Genomic DNA, 18,353 nt, shown 5'->3' on the forward strand with positions numbered 1-18,353 from the left:
TGCCTGAACCCTGCTATGCACCAAAATGGGCGTGTCTACATGCCTTCACCTCTACTTGTACCTATGAAGGATTTTATTGGATCCCATCAGCATGTAGTATAGATACATAGAGAATAGAGATACACTATATTGCCAAAAGTATTCGCTCACCCATCCAAATAATCAGAATCAGGTGTTCCAATCACTTCCATGGCCATAGATGTATAAAATCAAGTACCTAGGCATGCAGACTGTTTTTACAAACATTTGTGAAAGAATGGATCGCTCTCAGGAGCTCAGTGAATTTCAACGTGAAACTGTGATAGGATGCCACCTGTGCAACAAATCCAGTCGTGAAATTTCCTTGCTTCAAAATATTCCACAATCAACTGTATTATAAGAACATGGAAGTGTTTGGGAATGACAGCAACTCAGCCACGAAGTGGTAGGTCACGTAAACTGATGGAGCGGGGCCAGCAGATGCTGAGGCGCATGGTGCGAAGAGGTCACCAACTTTCTGCAGAGTCAATTGCTACAGACCTTCAAACATCATGTGGCCTTCAGATTAGCTCAAGAACAGTGCACAGAGAGCTTCATGGAATGGGTTTCCATGGCCGAGCAGCTGCATCCAAGCCATACATCACCAAGTGCAATGCAAAGTGTCAGATGCAGTGGTGTAAAGCACGCCGCCACTGGACTCTAGAGTAGTGGAGACATGTTCTCTGGAGTGACGAATTGGGCTTCTCCATCTGGCAATCTGATGGATGAGTCTGGGTTTGGAGGTTGCCAGGAGAACGGTACTTGTCTGACTGCATTGTGCCAAGTGTAAAGTTTGGTGGAGGGGGGATTATGGTGTGAGGTTAGGGTTAGGGAACTCTGAATACCAAGACATTTTGGACAATTCCATGCTCCCAACTTTGTGGGAACAGTTTGGAGCTGGCCCCTTTCTCTTCCAACATGACTGTGCACCAGTGCACAAAGCAAGGTCCATAAAGACATGGATGACAGAGTCTGGTGTGGATGAACTTGACTGGCCTGCACAGAGTCCTGACCTCAACCCGATAGAACACCTTTGGGATGAATTAGAGCGGAGACTGAGAGCCAGGCCGTCTCGTCCAACATCAGTGTGTGATCTCACAAATGCGCTTCTGGAAGAATGGTCACAAATTCCCATAAACACACTCCTAAACCTTGTGGACAGCCTTCCCAGAAGAGTTGAAGCTGTTATAGCTGCAAAGGGTGGACCGACGTCATATTGAACGCTATGAATTAGGAATGGGATGTCACTTACAGTAAGTTCATATGTGAGTAAAGGCAGGTGAGTGAATTCTCTTGGCGATATAGTGTATCATGGTGGGATTTCCCTCATCCATGTGCTTATTGTAGATGTTACAAAATGGATATTTCTACATTGATGTTGTTTGTTTTCCAGACCTTAGGAACTGTGGTGGTGCAGTGATTAGAATGCAGTAGGCTAACTGCCCACAGACAGGAGTTCCATCATGACCGGCTGAAGGTTGAATCAGCCTTCCATCCTTCCAAGGTTAGTAAAATGAGGGCTCTTGGGAGCAATATGCTGATATTGTAAACCTCTTAGAAAGTGCTTTAAAGTAGTATGGAATGGTATATAAGTCTAAGTGCTATTGCTATACCTATTCTCTGTTGCATAATCTAACTTTTCATATTACATCAGTATGCTGATTTGCTAGCTCAATGGATTGCCATTTACCAATGCAACTTTCTATTCTTAACAAAAAAACACATTGCCTGCCAAGTAAAGTTTTTATTTTTGGAAAATAGTTCAGCTGCAAGGACATGAGTTAACAATGGGGTGTTCTTTAAACACATCTTCAGGATGCATTGCATTTTTAAATCAAGCTAGCTAGGGGACTATTGTATGTGGACGTACAGAATCAACACCCACAAACAGCTGTTCGATCACCCACAGTGTCATTCCTGTTTATGTGCTTAAGATTCTTAAGTTTGTTCTGAAACTAGTGAGAAAATTGTTCAGCTCATTAAGGAAATGGTTTCTAGCTTCACAAAGAAAAAAACACTTTTGTGTCCTCAAACAATATTCCTTATTACACAAGGCTAAATTTATTTGCTGAAGCAAATATAAGTAGAAACAATGCATTCCCTATTTCTTGCTTTTTTATTAAAATTCCTATGCTGACTGGAAATGTTGAGAATTTGAAATCCAATTTATCTGGTGATTACAAAATTGGGGGAAATGGTGGCAGAGGGAGGATTCTACCGGTGCGGCCCGGTTTAGGCAAACTGGTAGGCCTGAAGATCAGCTGAGAGTGAACCAGTTCAACATTGACCTTCAGGTGGGCCCACCTGCCCACCCCGGGCTATACTCACTTATATTTCCTGTTTTTTTAGCCCAGTTGATAGGCGTGGCAGAGTAGATTGCTGTGCCTCAACTGTTTTCCTGTGAATTGCGTATGCACATGTCAGGCATGTTAGGCGAGAAGAAGAGCATGAGAGAAGCACATGCTCAGCAAACCGGTTGCTAAAGCAGTAGGATTGCACCCCTAGTTGATGGGGTTTTTTTCAGTAGAAATTGATTTATTTCTTTATCTACTTACTAAGGAGATGACTTGATGCACTGTTATGATCATAAAGATTTTGTATATGATAGTATACTAGTGACTGAACCTGTAAGTTATCATACCACTGTGGTTTGACTTGATGATGATGACTATTGTTCTTTTTTCTTTGGAACTAATGGTTCTATTTCAGATCAGCAACACAAGAGACCTAAGGCCACCTATAGTCCTGAGGTCCCCTCCAATAAATGCCAAAATATCAATGGCACAGCTATTTGTAATTTTAAGCTAGGCTATGACCACCAGACTGAAAGATTGGACCAATTTGTAATTCAACAAATTGAAACTTGTTGGAATTAGAATTGGTCTATCATATCATGACTGTAAAACTATGGATGTCTCACTGATGGCAGCAGAACATTAGTAACCATATCTCAGTCCAACAATTCCTCCAGCAGCTTATCTGTGCTATAGGTACAGTAAAGGATGAGTAGGTAGCCACCTTAGAGCCTGCAGCTATAAAGCCTCACTGGGCACTCTCTTTTGCCCACTCCTTGGCCCACACCTTTAACAAAAATCAACAACTTGCATATCTTGGTTGCTAAAATATGAATGACAACTATATAACAGCAAAGAGGGTTTTTTTTTAATCTAATGATCATCAGTTTTTACATCCAATATCTGGTAGCCTAGGAAATATGCAAAGCTTTCTGTTATTTATTTTTGATGTGTATTATTTTATTTATTTGTATCCCAACTTGATTATTTTTTATGAATAACAAAAGGCAGAAAATATATCCAACACAGTTTTGTCCTAATCTGGTGCCTTAACAACTAGACCAAATTCACTTAGCTGCTGCAGGTGGTTTTTAAGCACTTGAAGAATATGATATACATTTTATAATAAACAAAAATAAATATCTGATGAATAACCCATTCCCCACAATTTGTTGTTTAATCTATTATTTATAAGACTCCAGGTGGCTGTTGCTATAACAGTTTATTCCCTGAAATAAAATATACTGACCTCAGTAGAATTTTTATGTACAGCAGCTATTTACAATTTCACCACCAATACAAAATGCCAAAGTTAAATCATATCAAAGTCTTAAACAGTCATCTAATAACAGCATTATAAATGCATGTGTGTAAGCAAATATACAAAAAGATACCAGGATAAACAAACACAAACACACACATATTCTAAACAAATAAAACCCTGATATTCCCATGGCCTGTAAATATTCAGTGTCACCAAGGAAGGGTTGTCAAAATGTGTAATCATCATTGAAACTTGAGGTTTCTTATTTTGCCAACACCTGCTGTGCTAGATAAGAACATAGCTTGAAGTTATGCCTCTTTCCATGTCCTTATGAGGAACTAATGGTCACTGTTCTACAGACTGAGATTATCATAACCAGGATGCCAAGATCCAAAGAGCAGGGCTTTCAAACCACATTGCCATCCAATGCTGACCAGTAGAAAATATATATTTATTCATTACATAAACTAATCTACATTCCACTGTACTTAGAAGTTAACTTACTGCTTCATAGAGACATCAAGGCAGCACTTTCTAGCCCCTGGCGGATACAAGCACATACAGCATATAACACTGAGATATATTTGTATGTGTGTATGTTCTGCGTGTGTCTGTGGGTTTTTAGTTTGTGTGTATCTCTCTGTGAATCTGTGTGTATCTGTGTGTGTATGTGTATGTGTGTAAATAGTTCTGAAAACTATATACATGAAATGAAAGCTTTCATTGGTCATGTTCTAGTTTAGAAATTCTAATATAGTGAGATTAGTTTAAAGTAGTCCAATCTTAACATTTTCATTTTCACACCCACTTTCATCTTTTAACGTCAACCTTGACTTGCAATTTTAAAACCCAAGTCAACTCTATCTGAACATAAGCCACACCAATCAGAGTAAAATAATAAAGAATCAAAGATTATCACATGTTCAAATTCTGTTAAAACTCTAAGACACCATTCACACTGACCACAGACGTTCCAGTGTAAACTTACAAATTTCCTGAGATTGATCAAGTGAAGTGTGCAAAACTATTTATACAAAAGGTTAAACAAAATTGTACATAATTTTTTTAGAGGCTACCATAAAATCTATAACCAATGGTTTAGTTAGATACAAGATTGTAAAATTTTGGGCTGAATCTCTACTTAGTGTGTCAACTGTAAACTGTTTCACTTTAATTTTCACAATATAAGGTGTAAAAGTTTTAACAACCCTTTTCTGCTTTAAGCAGAATGTGGATCCTCTTCTGGCATCTGTATTAAAAAGCATAAAAGAATTGATCTTTGGTGGGTCTCTTGTAACTGATGAAGTCTGCAGCTTAATTATTCCTGATACTTTGAAGGAAGGGGCTGTAAGTGACAGAGATCTTTGTTGCCCGATCCTCAAGACTAGAACCCAAACTCACATGAACCCCTGCCAGTTTCTCTTCTAAAATTGTCTTTGGCACCACAGATATTCAACCTTGTCAGCATCAGCCCTCTCCTCAGATTACCGACTTCCCTCTGAACCAATCCAGCTCTGAACGTGAGGCGTCTTAATCTTGGCAATAATGTATACAGAGAAGGACAAGGGTGTGGGGTGGGCAGAATGACCAAAACAGTATTAGACTGTCCTGATATAAGTTTTACCTTGTGCCATAGCCCTCCATTCATGGACAAAAGATTGTGACCAAAGCCTCAAAATCTTATTGAGAATCATAAGCAATGGTGCAGTTCTCTTATCCTAAGCTGGGAAATATAATTTTGTATTAAAATATCCTGGACCCAACTCTTAATTTCAAGGTTGACATTTGCACTACGTTGATGCATAAAATAAACGTTAGAGAACCCCATTTTAAGTATCAATAGCATCACGTGCTAATGCCAGGTGTCACCTCTACAGAAGCTTAGTTGCTCCTGTAAGCATATCTTGGGAAGGCAATTTGGCATCCCTTTAAGTCTTAGCCAGTAATTAAAGACTAGTTGGAAAAGTTCCTAGAACCATAAATAGCTCCTGGTTTTCATTCTTAGGAAACAAGCAGGCACACTTTTAGGCACTCTGAGAATTAATCTCAGAAAATAATTCCAAATGCCATTGAAGCTACTGTCATATGCAATGCTTTGGGTAGAAACATTAAATTGAGAGCAGAAGCTCCCTTGCCTGACTTCCCCTAGACATACCAAAATATTATTAATCCATTTATTTCCTGCTCAGCCTTTAACTGCCTCTAAATGCAGTTGCCATGAGCCGGAGGCTGTGTACAATGTTGTAGGAATACCTATATTGCTTGGCTTTGTTTTATAGCATTCTAATTTATACAAGCAGTTTTAAATTAAAATCATTTGTATACATTAGAATTATGCAAGTGAGTAATCACTTTCTCCTTCTTCTGGGAGAGATAATCATCTCTAGTTTAATGAAAACAGATCAAACTAAAAAAAAAGGTCAGCTAAATATACCATATATCACAGGCATATGTTTATTAACCCAAGGCCAGTATGATCTCCATGAAAATTCTATACGGGGATTTTTTTAAAAAAAAATGAAATATAATTTTGCCATGATTATTTTAGTTTAGTAAACATCTAGACTCACACACTATTTCCCTCCCTTACCCCCAAATTATTCTGTGTGGCCTCTGTCACATTGCTACCAATGCACATTTAAAGAGAAGAGTGTCTGCTGAAAGTGGGTTGACTTTTTAAAGGATGGTGCTATGCAAAGCTTCAAAGAAATGCTTCACTTCGGTGGTCTGTGTGGAGCACCTGTTTGAAACATCTTGACCTGATGTCAGCCTCTGCTACGCTCACTTGCTATTGACTGCCATAGAAACGGGGAGGGTGGGGGCATAGTATTTGGGATGGGAATAAATGGAATAGGATGTGATATGGAAAAGGGATTTTTATTCTCACCATCTTCTGCGCATGCTGGTGGCCAGTGTTTGGACCTGGTCAAGGCCAACCATCCTGCATACCAACATGATGATGCCTTTTGGAGATGCAATCCACATGACACCTAAGGGAGTTGCAGATTGGATGCTGGGGTGGGGTCGTTGGAGGGAGGGGGCTGGGTTATCATTTGATATGTACTTGTTCATGCCTTTTGGCTCAGATCTTGCTTTACTTTCGCTGCTATCTTTTCATAACCAGTAAAAGTATTTTAATCCACAAACAATGAAGTTGGGAGTTTTCTTTTTTGGTTATTGATGGAGGCACGCCTGACACCTACTAAGGTTCCTGAAGTGAAGAGTATTGCTTTGAAAACTTATCTACTTGATAAGGTTTTATAAGAATGTAAAGTACCTTGTCTATGGTTGCACAGCCTCAGCAGCTCTGTGACATTAATTTTATCACATCTGCAATTTTACAAGGAAATCACCTTTGTGGAGCAAAGTGTCTCCCTGAGATAAAGCATAGTCTTGTACAGTCCTGTAGTATTAGTGTTCGGACATTAGCAAGAATATAGAGAAATCTATAAAAACAACAGCAAACTGTAAATAAGGAAAGGGGGCAGGTAATTTGGTACTGTCTGTAGAAGCAATATCACTGCTTTACTAATCCAACATTTAGGATTAAGTCTTAAAACACCTCAGTTAAAGATTGTTTTCTATTTTTAATCATATTAACAAAGTATTCCTAATATATTACCTTTTATCATTATTTGAAGACAGAGATTTTGGGATAGATCTATTTGGGGTTTTAAAATCATACTTACAAAGATTTGTGTTTTCTTTTTCTTTCTTTTCTTATGTTTAGCAATTCTTCAAACTAATGTAGGTTTTTTAAAAAACTTGAAGCAAAACATCTATTGTCTTAAACTGGCATATTTGCAATGCAATGCTTTTAATAATCTGTGTGTTCAGAGGTGGGTTGCTCTCGGTTTGGCCTGGTAATGGCAGCAGCGGTAGGCTCCGCCCACCCACCTAGAGCAAGGACACGAGCAAGCACGAGCACATGAGCAAGCATGAGCAAACCGGTAGCGCCGGGATTTGCAACCCACCTCGTGTGTGTGTGTGTGTGTGTGTGTGTGTGTGTGTGTGTGTGTGTTTGTGTGTACACATACACATTCATATTAAAAATTAACACCTTGGAACAAATTAAAACATATTTCTTTTTTTCCTAATTTGGTTTACTCCAGACTATTCTCTTCAAGACTGAGATAATCCAGGAAGGACCACATTGTTAATAGCCATAATTAAGCATTAATTTGCATAATTTGAGCAAGCCTTGGGCAAACAATTTGCTGTCTTCCTGCAAGCGTGGAATGAATTGGACACGGAAGAAATTATTTACATGTTGCCCACTGCTGCCCACTACACATTAAATAGAATCTCAAAGCTCTTAAATGCAGCCACTGCAGCTTTGGGAGCAGCTGCAATCAAATGTCAAAAGTTAATCTGGGCTCAGTTTAGCAAATGGCAGACAGCAGCAGGTGGCCCTGGCAGAAATGGGTCAGCCGATGGCAATCCAGGTGAAAAGACTAAAATATTCAGCATTTGCAGACTCAAATGATACTGCCAGCTTTCATTTCTTCCATTTTTCTTTGTGCTATTAAACCAGTACTCAGACGGTTCTACTGTGGTTTAGTGCCATTTCTGATCAATGCAATAACTCCAATGTTCAGAATGTAATATGATAAAATTAATAAGAAAAGTAAGAAAAAGAAAATGAAACATATAAAGAAAGAACAAATCATATAAAGATTTTAAACACATATTAAAAAGGTCTGCTTTTGTATAGACAAAAGTAATATATTCAGAATACTTTATTAATATAGCTAAAAAAGAACCAGCAAATGTTAACAAAGACATCTTTATTTGAAGTGTTCATAAAGACTTAGCCAAGATATTAACTTTTCAAACAATGAGATTTTTCACTCTTTAATTTTTCATTATTTTGTTATCTGATTAGCCTCCATGGGAAGAAACTGCTAGACTAATAACAGAATAACAGAGTTGGAAGGGACTTTGGAGGTCTTCTAGTCCAATCCTCTGCTCAGGAAGGAAACCCTATACCACATCAGACAAATTGTTGTCCAATCTCTTCTTTAAAAACTCACAACTTCTGGACAGAAGTCATTTCATTGATTAATTGTTCTAACTGTCAGGAAATTTCTCCCCAGTTCTAGGTTGCTTCTCTCCTTTATTAGTTTCCATCCATTGTTTCTTGTCCTGCCTTCAGGTGCTTGTTATAAGGTTCTTCACCATAACTGACTGAGAAATATATAGGCATTTCCTTCAAGGTATCCTTAAGGCTTTCATCTACTTTTAGTTGGCCAGTTATTATTTTAATCACAGGTTATATCCAAGGATGTTTATGAGTGAGCTGATGAAACAACTACCAAACCCATTACTCTCCCAGAGCAGATCAATGATGTGTGATATAGTCATGGGAAAATCTATTGTGCAAAAAGTTTGCTTTGTGAAACTTTATATAACTTTACCCTTCATGTAACTGTCTTTGTTTCCCAAAGTTTGGGGCAGTTTTGTATGTTATTCTTGTATATAAAACATTTGGATGATAAAATAAATGAAACTAATTACCTTTGAGCGGTAGTTTCTTTTCTATTTTCTCTTCCCTTTCCCTTTCCTTGTCTCTCTGAATTTCTACAAGCAAAGAAGAAAACCAGCTAATTAGAGGAAAAGGAAACTGTTGTGGTTTGAACACTGTGAAGGAAGTCCAGTGCAAATACATCAAAGTTGACAAATGCACAACTGAAATATAGGAAGTTCTGTTCAATAATATACTCACAATGGATAAGACATTATCCCTGATAAGTCCTATTTTAACTATCCACAATTTGGGGGTGGGTGAGTAGGAATGAATAGGGTTTTTTCCTGTATGCTGTTGTGGATTATTTTCCAATAAAAATGAGAGGAGACTATGTTGATCAGGCATTTGATTCTGCTTGATAACTTAGACAACAAAAATGCATTTTCTGGTAGCATTGGTTTCAAGGCTTGCATTTAATGCTTGCTGAGGGCATCGACTATAACCCCTTTGTATGTCTTTGTGCAAGATAGTGCTATACCAGATATGCCAAAGCACAGAATATATACATACTGAAATAGATATATTACCTTTTGTTGTTGGCTTCTTTTCTACTTTCTCTATTTTTTCAGCCTTGTCTATCTGGATTTCTGGAACAGAGAAAACATTACAGAGGCATAATGACTATAATATTATGTTTGAAGTATAGAGATACTCCTTATACTTTGCTCTTGGTAGGATTTCTGCTTTCAAAATGTATTCCATCAAAAAAAAATCACTTAAGGTAAAACCTCAACATTCAGTTCAGAATTGGCTTTCAGAGAAATGTAATGGAACTGCTCTGAGCCATTTTCCTAGTGATAGTGATACATTTTGCTGTTTCTCTCAGTGGCTTTGCCTGAAAATATACCCAAGATGTGAAGAAAAAAAATCCTTGGGTAAGGTGCTCTGTGTCTAATCAGATTGCAATAGAATGGATTTTACCATTCCAGTTCAATCAGATTCCAAGTTTGGTTTTAGACCTATTCTTGCACTGAGAGAAACAGCAAAATGTATCACTATCACTAGGAACTCTTGATGGGAGAAACTGGCACATATAGACATTTTCATATGTAATTCTAATTATAAATATTAGATTTCCATGATATACTATCTTTCCTATACATTTCCTTACAGATTGTTGGTCACAAAATTTGGAAAATAGTAAGCACAATATATTGTGGTTTCTCTGGTGGTTCAGACATTATGAAATGAGCAAGTTTGCTTTAAAAAGTGAGCCAACTGAATTTTTCTTAAGAGCTGGAATTGTTTGCCTCTGTGAGTACCAACAAGATGTTAGGATTTCAGAGGATCTTGACCAACTAATATAACTAAACACATATTATGTATGTTCACCGCCTTGAGTTATTTATAAAAATAATAAAAGCAGGATATAAATAAATAGATTCATAAATAAATATGTTTACCCTTTGAAAAAAGCACTGCTCAAAATTAGTGCTATTGAGTTTTCAGTCAGTAGTCAATAATAGAATAGAATAGAATAGAATAGAATAGAATAGAATAGAATAACAGAGTTGGAAGGGATCCTGGAGGTCTTCTAGTCCAACACCTGCTCAAGCAGGAAACCCTATACCATTTCAGATAAATGGTTATGCAATCTCTTCTTAAAAACTTTCAGTGTTGGGCATTTACAAGTTCTGGAGGCATGTTGTTCCACTAATTAATTGTTGTAACTGTCAGGAAATTTCTCCTTAGTTTCTAATACTAGTTTCTAGTTATTCACCACGAAAGAAGAAGCAAGCTTCTTCTGGGTTCTATGTGTGAAATTTGCTCTTTTTAAAATTTGAAATCTGAGAAACTGAAGTAACTAATGGGTCACCTGAATAGGTGAAAGTGGGGGAGGTTTGAAGTCTAGGCTATTTAACCTAATCATTAATCCATGATGGTCAATTCCTAGTCATGATGATAGAGTTTTATAAAAAGGCCAGTCATCTGTGGCAAACATAGTTGCCACCTTTAGTGGCCAGAAACAGCAAGTGGATAACTGATATAGAGTGAGTTGAATATATATTTGTGGATTTCTTTCTCCAAAATGCAAGGCTGTCAAAATGTAGCACTGCTGACAAGGAGACTGGATCCTACAGAAATTATTTGTGTGGGCTAAAGGAATGCTAAAAATTTAATGTGGAATGAATCACATTCTCCGAAGCTTCCTTTCACTTTTTAAAATAGCATGCACTTTAATTTCCAACTAATCACATAATATATTTTTGCTGAGTTGCTAAAGTCGTTGTATTTTTGTAGAAGCATTACATGGCCAGCTGAAAGGATGCAATTTATCTCCATCAGAAAAGCATATTTTTTAATAAATCCAAAATATTATGAATTCATTTTTAGAAAACTGCCAGAATCCTTCAGCAGCAAGGATAATCTCTGTCACCAAGGCAACCACCTCGATTCTTCATGATATGGCACCACAGTTTATTAAATTATTGTGAGAGAGTATGTATTTAAAATGTATTCCGTTGCTCCTTTTTCATTAGCTACAAGGAAACAGAGCAAAAAAGGGGGAAATCCACAGTTTCTTAAATTGCCAATTTTATAAAAGTTTCCTCACTGATGACATGAGGATACAAAGTACTTACACTGTAGTTAAATAAATGTTTTATATCCTGTAAACTAAAAGCTTGTTGAGAAACCATTTGTCAAGATATGATTCTCAATATTTTTGGCTGATCTATATAGCCCATGTAATGCCAAATGTGAAAAGCACAGAAGTAACAAATTATGTCCATAGACAGTTCAGAAAAATGTTTTCCAGGTTTAAAATGCAAAATAAAATATATTCTAGTGTGCTACAAACACTAGGTGCAATGCAAAGGAAAGCTTTTTAATAAAATATATCACACAAAATCTTTGATCAATTGATGTTACAATACTGCTACAACTCCTTCAGCAATTTTAGTTTTGTTCTATTTCTTTCATTTTTGTTCTATTTGGGGCAACCTGTTACCTTTGCAAATGACTACACTACATGTAATGTGTTCATATAGTAATGTTTTTATTTGTTTATTTATATCCAATCTTTATATTTTTACAAATAACTCAAGGCAGTGTGTCTATCCAACACACCTTCCTCCTATTTGCCCCACAACAACAACCTTGTGAGATGAACTGGACTGAAAGAGAGAGATTAGGTAAGGTTACCTAATATAGTAAGTGCAATGCAATCCAGTGCAATACAGACATATAATCTGTTAAAATATATGGAACTGAAAAGTACAAATTTTGTTTCAAGAAAAGTAGATTGATATTAAGTGACCAGATAAATCTCACACTTATTAATGTCTTTGATAATATCCAAACAAATATAAAACTGCAAAAAAATATTGTATGTTAATGCTGTAAAATGTTAAAGCTGTAAAAAATAATAATAATTACAGTATCTTGATATTTTCCCTGCATAAAACAGTTGAGAAGAGAGGTATAAGGCAAGAGACATTTAGGTAAAAGAATCGTCTTATCAGATAGTAATGGGAATCACTATCATCTACCTATTTTCTTCCTCATTAGAAATGAGACAGTATCTTAACATGCTTATTTTAACTGTTTGAAAGATCCTATTTCTCAGTTCTTCAAAGCATTTCAGTCTCTTACGAGTCTTGACACCATTTCCTTCCACAGAAGGTATTTCCACTTGGCTTAATACATGACCATACACCATAGTCAACCTGAAGAATTTATAATTGTTACAACTTTTAGCTCATGTTCCCACTTACACAGTTTCTTGTGTAAGATATTACAAGAACACTAGTTAAAAGCAATCTAAAAGGAATCACATAACTTCCTACAGAATGCAATGTGAATTCAGCAAGTTAAACTCATTTGCGAGGGAAAAAAAGAAATGTATAAGGCAAGTAAAGGTATCCTGACCTGCAACAATTTAAAGTCTTCAATACATGCTCAGTGTAAATGACAGATGGAATTTACACTCTGTCATTCTGTTGGGAGGTGTGCTGTGGTGCTAATTTTAAGTCATTTGTGTGCCAAACTAAACAAGGAATCTATGGTAAAAATCTTAACTGTAGAAAAATAATTGGATTCACCATCACTAAAAATGTGTAAATATTTAGATCAGTCTAAATATGGTCTGTGCCAGAATCTCTTATTTTTCTTTAATTATCTGTTAGGTTTTTTTAAAAAATCACAAGAAAATCTGCTTCTTTTCTGTTTTTTTCTTAGTCAGATTCTAAGACTGCCCACTCATCAATGACTTTAGGCAACTTGTAGAAATAAGAACAAGTTAAACAAATAATAAAAAATAAACTATACCAAGAAGAAGCAACCTACATCACAATTAGTGGGTTTGCACAAATGCACATTATCGCTAATTCAATGTCTCTGGGAAGAGCCAGGTTTAAGTGCCTTCCTAAAGATCTATATGGTCAAAATAAGCATAGCTGCAGAGGAGGTTCACTTCGTAGATCCCCATAAAAAGATATATCAACCCATCAGTAAAGTATTCCAACTTTGTCTAATTTTATAGGATAGGTAAAAACAACTAAAGAAAAGCAGTCCTGCGATATCATATTTGTAACCAAGACTAAGATGTTAAAAAATATCCTGAAAGCAAGCAATGACAAATAATTTCTATACTATTTCCAAGATTACCCAACCATGTCTAAGAGATCACCAGGACTCAAGCTTCACTCAAATGAGACTTGATTTTAATATTCATTTTATATGCAGTTCTTAGTAACTTGCTTCTTTTCTTCACAACATTCCAAAGTATGCATCTTTTTATACTTTAATTCCTCAGACATATATTGCTTGATTTTTTTCAACCAAAATCTATCAATAATGCATCTCTATGTTACAAGTATCTGAGCTGGGTTGAGCTATGATGGAACTTATAGTGGTAGATTGCTCCATTTTACTGACAAATAAATTCAAAGTAGACTTCTTTTATATACTTAACCATTGTAGAACAACATAGTTATATCACTGAGAAGCAAATAACTGTAGGTCTTAAAATCAGTACTTCATTGTTTACCAAGAAGGTACTCTATACGGTATGATTTTATGATGCAGCCGAATATTAACACTATTTTGTTTGGAGGAAGTGAACAACACAGACTTAACATGGATTAGGGATTTACTGCTGAGAATTTTAAGCATTTTTCTCACTGTGCATAGTTCTACAGAAGTCTTCAGTGATGAAAATATTACTGCAGGCAAGTCAAACACATCATACTTCCCACAGAGGCAAATACTTTGATTTGAAGGAATTATTTTTGATTGTTTTTATTGGGCAATATGTCTAAAAAAGCACTGCATGAAAGCACTTTTAAAACCATTTTCTATAGATTTGGTAAACGGCAAAAATAACATCCTTACAATGCATTTAGATAGAAACCCTAATCATTTTGTAGTTATCCTTTTCACATTGTGACTGACTTACATTCTTCAAAATAACAACAATAAAAGGCCTCAAGTTCAATAGGCCTATTTATGAGCTATCTAAATAGGTGATATCTATCTATCTATCATCATCTGGCTGATCTAAAAAGCTAAACAGGGTTAAATCTACTAGTAGCTGAATGAAGGCCAGCTTTTGCTGAGTTGTCTAGAGAAGAAAACAATGGCAAATTACTGTAATTGCTGAAAGTTGTATGGATACGTCCATCTTAATCTTCAGGAGTCAATCTCAATTCAAAAGGAATGCTAATCACAGTGTGGCTGTTTGAATTATGACTGATCTTGGAAGTTAAGCTCTACATGGGAGATCCTCAAGGAATTTCAGATCTGTTGGTTAGATTGCAAAGATAGAAAAAATATCCTGGTAATAAATAATGGCAAAGCATTTTCACTTCACTGACAAATTGCATTCAGGTAATCATTTATTAATTGGGAAACTCAACTGCCTTTCTACTTTCAATTGTGAGCTGTTGAAAGTTAGCTAGCTGGCCACTATGAGACATCCGATCCAAATCCAAATTGAACTTTGGTCTGATTTAAAAGACACTGCATTCTTTTTAAAGGAGAATTATGTTTAATATAGTACAATAGTATTTCCACTGGCTCCACTCATTCTTCTCCTACCTGATCAGAGGGGAAGGAATTAATGATATCACAAAGCTTTGCCTGTACTGACATCGTGCTAAGCTTCATGTGATACCAGGCACTACATAATGAAACTAAGTGAGAATCTGTGTTCCCAAAAAAGTGACTTTGAATTTAATTAGTGTGATCTTGTGCTGCAAAATCATTGGTAATGAGAACTGAGTGCAGTAAATATATGGTATGAACAGCATTAAGTATTTTGGCAAATTGACAGTAACTATCTGCATCATGAGACTGATCTGGCGAAGGCTTATGTTTATTTATGTAGAAAAATGTGAATAGCCCTTCAGTTTGATTCCTACAATAGCATATAGTTAAAAGTATAAACAACACAATAAAGTGCAACAAAACAACATCAAACATAAGTATAACCAATTCAATAAGCCACACAAACTTATTAAAATGTCTACACAGCAGATTTTAAGAGTAAGTGGTTGCAAGAGAACTGTTATACTTTCCTAAATGTCAGCTGTTTATCATTAATGCAGTGAAGACTACTTATTTTGTCATCAAAACTATGTTGATTGAGAAATCAAAGACATTTTCCTATAAATGTATCTAGTGTGCAGCCTTCATGACATTTGTGGCTAAGTATAAATTCCTATATATAGGAAGAGAATCTTTAAGAATGTGGATGCAATGAATAATAAAAGTATTTCTATTTAGCTGTTTCCTGTAGTGTTCCATTTTGTACAATATGCTCTTTAAAATTCCTATGAAGCTGCTGGCAGTTATTGTTTATTTATTTTATTTATTTAGCTTGTCAAACATGTATGAGATAATTGTGAAGAATCTATTGTGAAAAACTAAATACAGATTCTTCAACCAGCTCTGTTCCTTTACATTTTTACTTTCCTTGAAAATAAAATGAAAGTTCCTTTGCACTTTTATTAAATTCTTACTTAAATAAAACTGTCAAGTCTCTTAAAGAGAAAGAGAGATAGAGATGCCAGTAGCTCTAAGCACCTGACAAATATTCATGATTATAAAAATTATTAAAACCGGACTAAAATTTATTTTAAAAATCCTAAATAAATGTTTCAACTATAACAAGGAGGCCCAGATCCAACTTTACAGCAAGTTCTCCTGTGAGCAAGCAGCTGTTTTGCAAAAAAATAAGGCAGAAAGAGAATTTTTGCATTATGAAATATTAAGTAGTTGCTCACAATTTTTCTGTTTCTGCTTTCTTGGTTTTGTTTAAACAGACCTTTTCAGATTTAATCAATAATTTTTAATTTAACAATTCTTATCAGGAGATAGTTGGATACAATAAAATAAAAGCTGATAAAACTGAGGTAGAGCTAGGTACTGTGATGCTTAGGGAAAACAAAGTGTCTCTAGGTGCCTTTTTTGGTGCCTATAAGGCTTCCTACTCCATCTACATCAGTGGTAGTCAACCTGGTCCCTACCGCCCACTAGTGGGCATTCCAGCTTTCATGGTGTGCGGCAGGGGTTTGCTGTAACTCTGCTTTATAAATTTTATAAAGTAAAGTTACTTCCCTACTTTATAAATCACCATTACTGTGGAACTGGTGGGCGGTTAGAAAATTTTACTACTAACAGAAATACAAAAGTGGGCGCTAAGTATAAAAAAGTTGACCACCCCTGATCTACATGGTATAAAAATATTACGGTTTTAATTACAAATTAAAATAATTTATTTCCAAGGCCTTTGGGCTTCTGGATGGTCATAGTAGGCTGATTTGTCATATCTTGGCAACTGGCTCCATTTCTGGTGTGCAGATGTTTTGTGACAGGCCATGCCTGCCATGGCAGGTAATCTTGGAAGTGTTTGGCTACACAATCTGGAAAAACAGCAGTACATAACCACCACCACCCTTTGAAAGTGTGATAAGAGGTTACAATTCTGGTCTTTGGCTGTAATTAACATTGTCTTGGCTTGGTTAAGATCAAGGCAACTCGGAGAGAAGCTAGTCAGCTGGTGGAATTACAGAAGCATTTCATTATTAAGGATAAGTCTCAACTACTGAAGAAAAAAAAAAATACAATAGCCTGGCTCCATCTGAACCTCCTTGAGATTGCTAAAGTATCACAGCAATGGCTACAAGGCTAAGGAGAAAAGTCACATGACACCAGTGCAAAGCGGAGGCAGACCCTGAGAGCAGACCACAGAAATCCCAAGCAAAAATCAAATACCCATCAAAAGATAAGACAGGTCCCAAAGAGCATCTAGGAGTACAGCAGTAAGATGGCATCCAAAAATGCCCGTAGCAACAATAGAAATGAAAGGAAGATCAAGCAGAGAAAGTGCCATAGCAAGAGAAGACCCTGCATAGGCTGTACCTTTGGCAGTTAACTATAGTAGCAGACATTGGGAAATTCTACCAGTGGTTGGAAAGGACTGTTTAAAAACCAGCATTGAGGCATTGATCATTATAGAACAAGTATAAGCACTAAGCAGCAGATACATACATACAGGCATGTATGCATACATATTCAAGAACCATTTGCTAGGATCAGTTAATAAAGACTGCAGATCAGTGGTATAAAATGGATATATCTGCCTTTTCTTTGGTCCAAAGCTTTATTATTAATTAAAGTAGGATAGGTATCATATATTATACACTGAATTAAATAAAAGAACGGGTTTACTCTTCATTTTATCAAAGGGTCATCTATCTGAAATAAAATGGGCTTTCAAATATGCATGATTGGAAGCTTATTGATGCTTTTAAAATTCTTGTTGTTCAAGTGTCCTGAGAACACCATAGACAATCAAGAAAACCAATTAATAGGCCATCAAACAAATCAACCTAAATTTCTCACTCAAGGCAGAAGTGACCAGGCTAAAATTAACCTACTTTGGACACATTATGGGAAGACACAGCTCTCTGAAACAAGTTCTAATGTTGGGAAAGGTGGAAGGAAAAAAAGAAGAGGATGACCAGCAGCAAGGAAGATGGACTTGGTTAAATGGCAGTGAGCACACTATTGGAAGAGTTGAAGTTTAGGGATAGATCATCACGGAGAAAATGTATGTGGTTGCTAAGAGTTGACAACAATTTGATGGCATATAATCAATCAGTCAGTCAGTCAATGTTGCTTACAAATGGCCTGACATATATAAAGTGTAGTGCTTTGTAGCTGCCACCTACAGTTTTTAATAATGTGTTCACTAAAATGGGTAGCTCTGATCCAAACCTTGCATTAATCATGGGTGATGCAAATC

This window comes from Thamnophis elegans, chromosome 4 (assembly GCF_009769535.1).
Source record: "Thamnophis elegans isolate rThaEle1 chromosome 4, rThaEle1.pri, whole genome shotgun sequence".
Taxonomy (NCBI): Eukaryota; Metazoa; Chordata; class Lepidosauria; order Squamata; family Colubridae; genus Thamnophis; species Thamnophis elegans.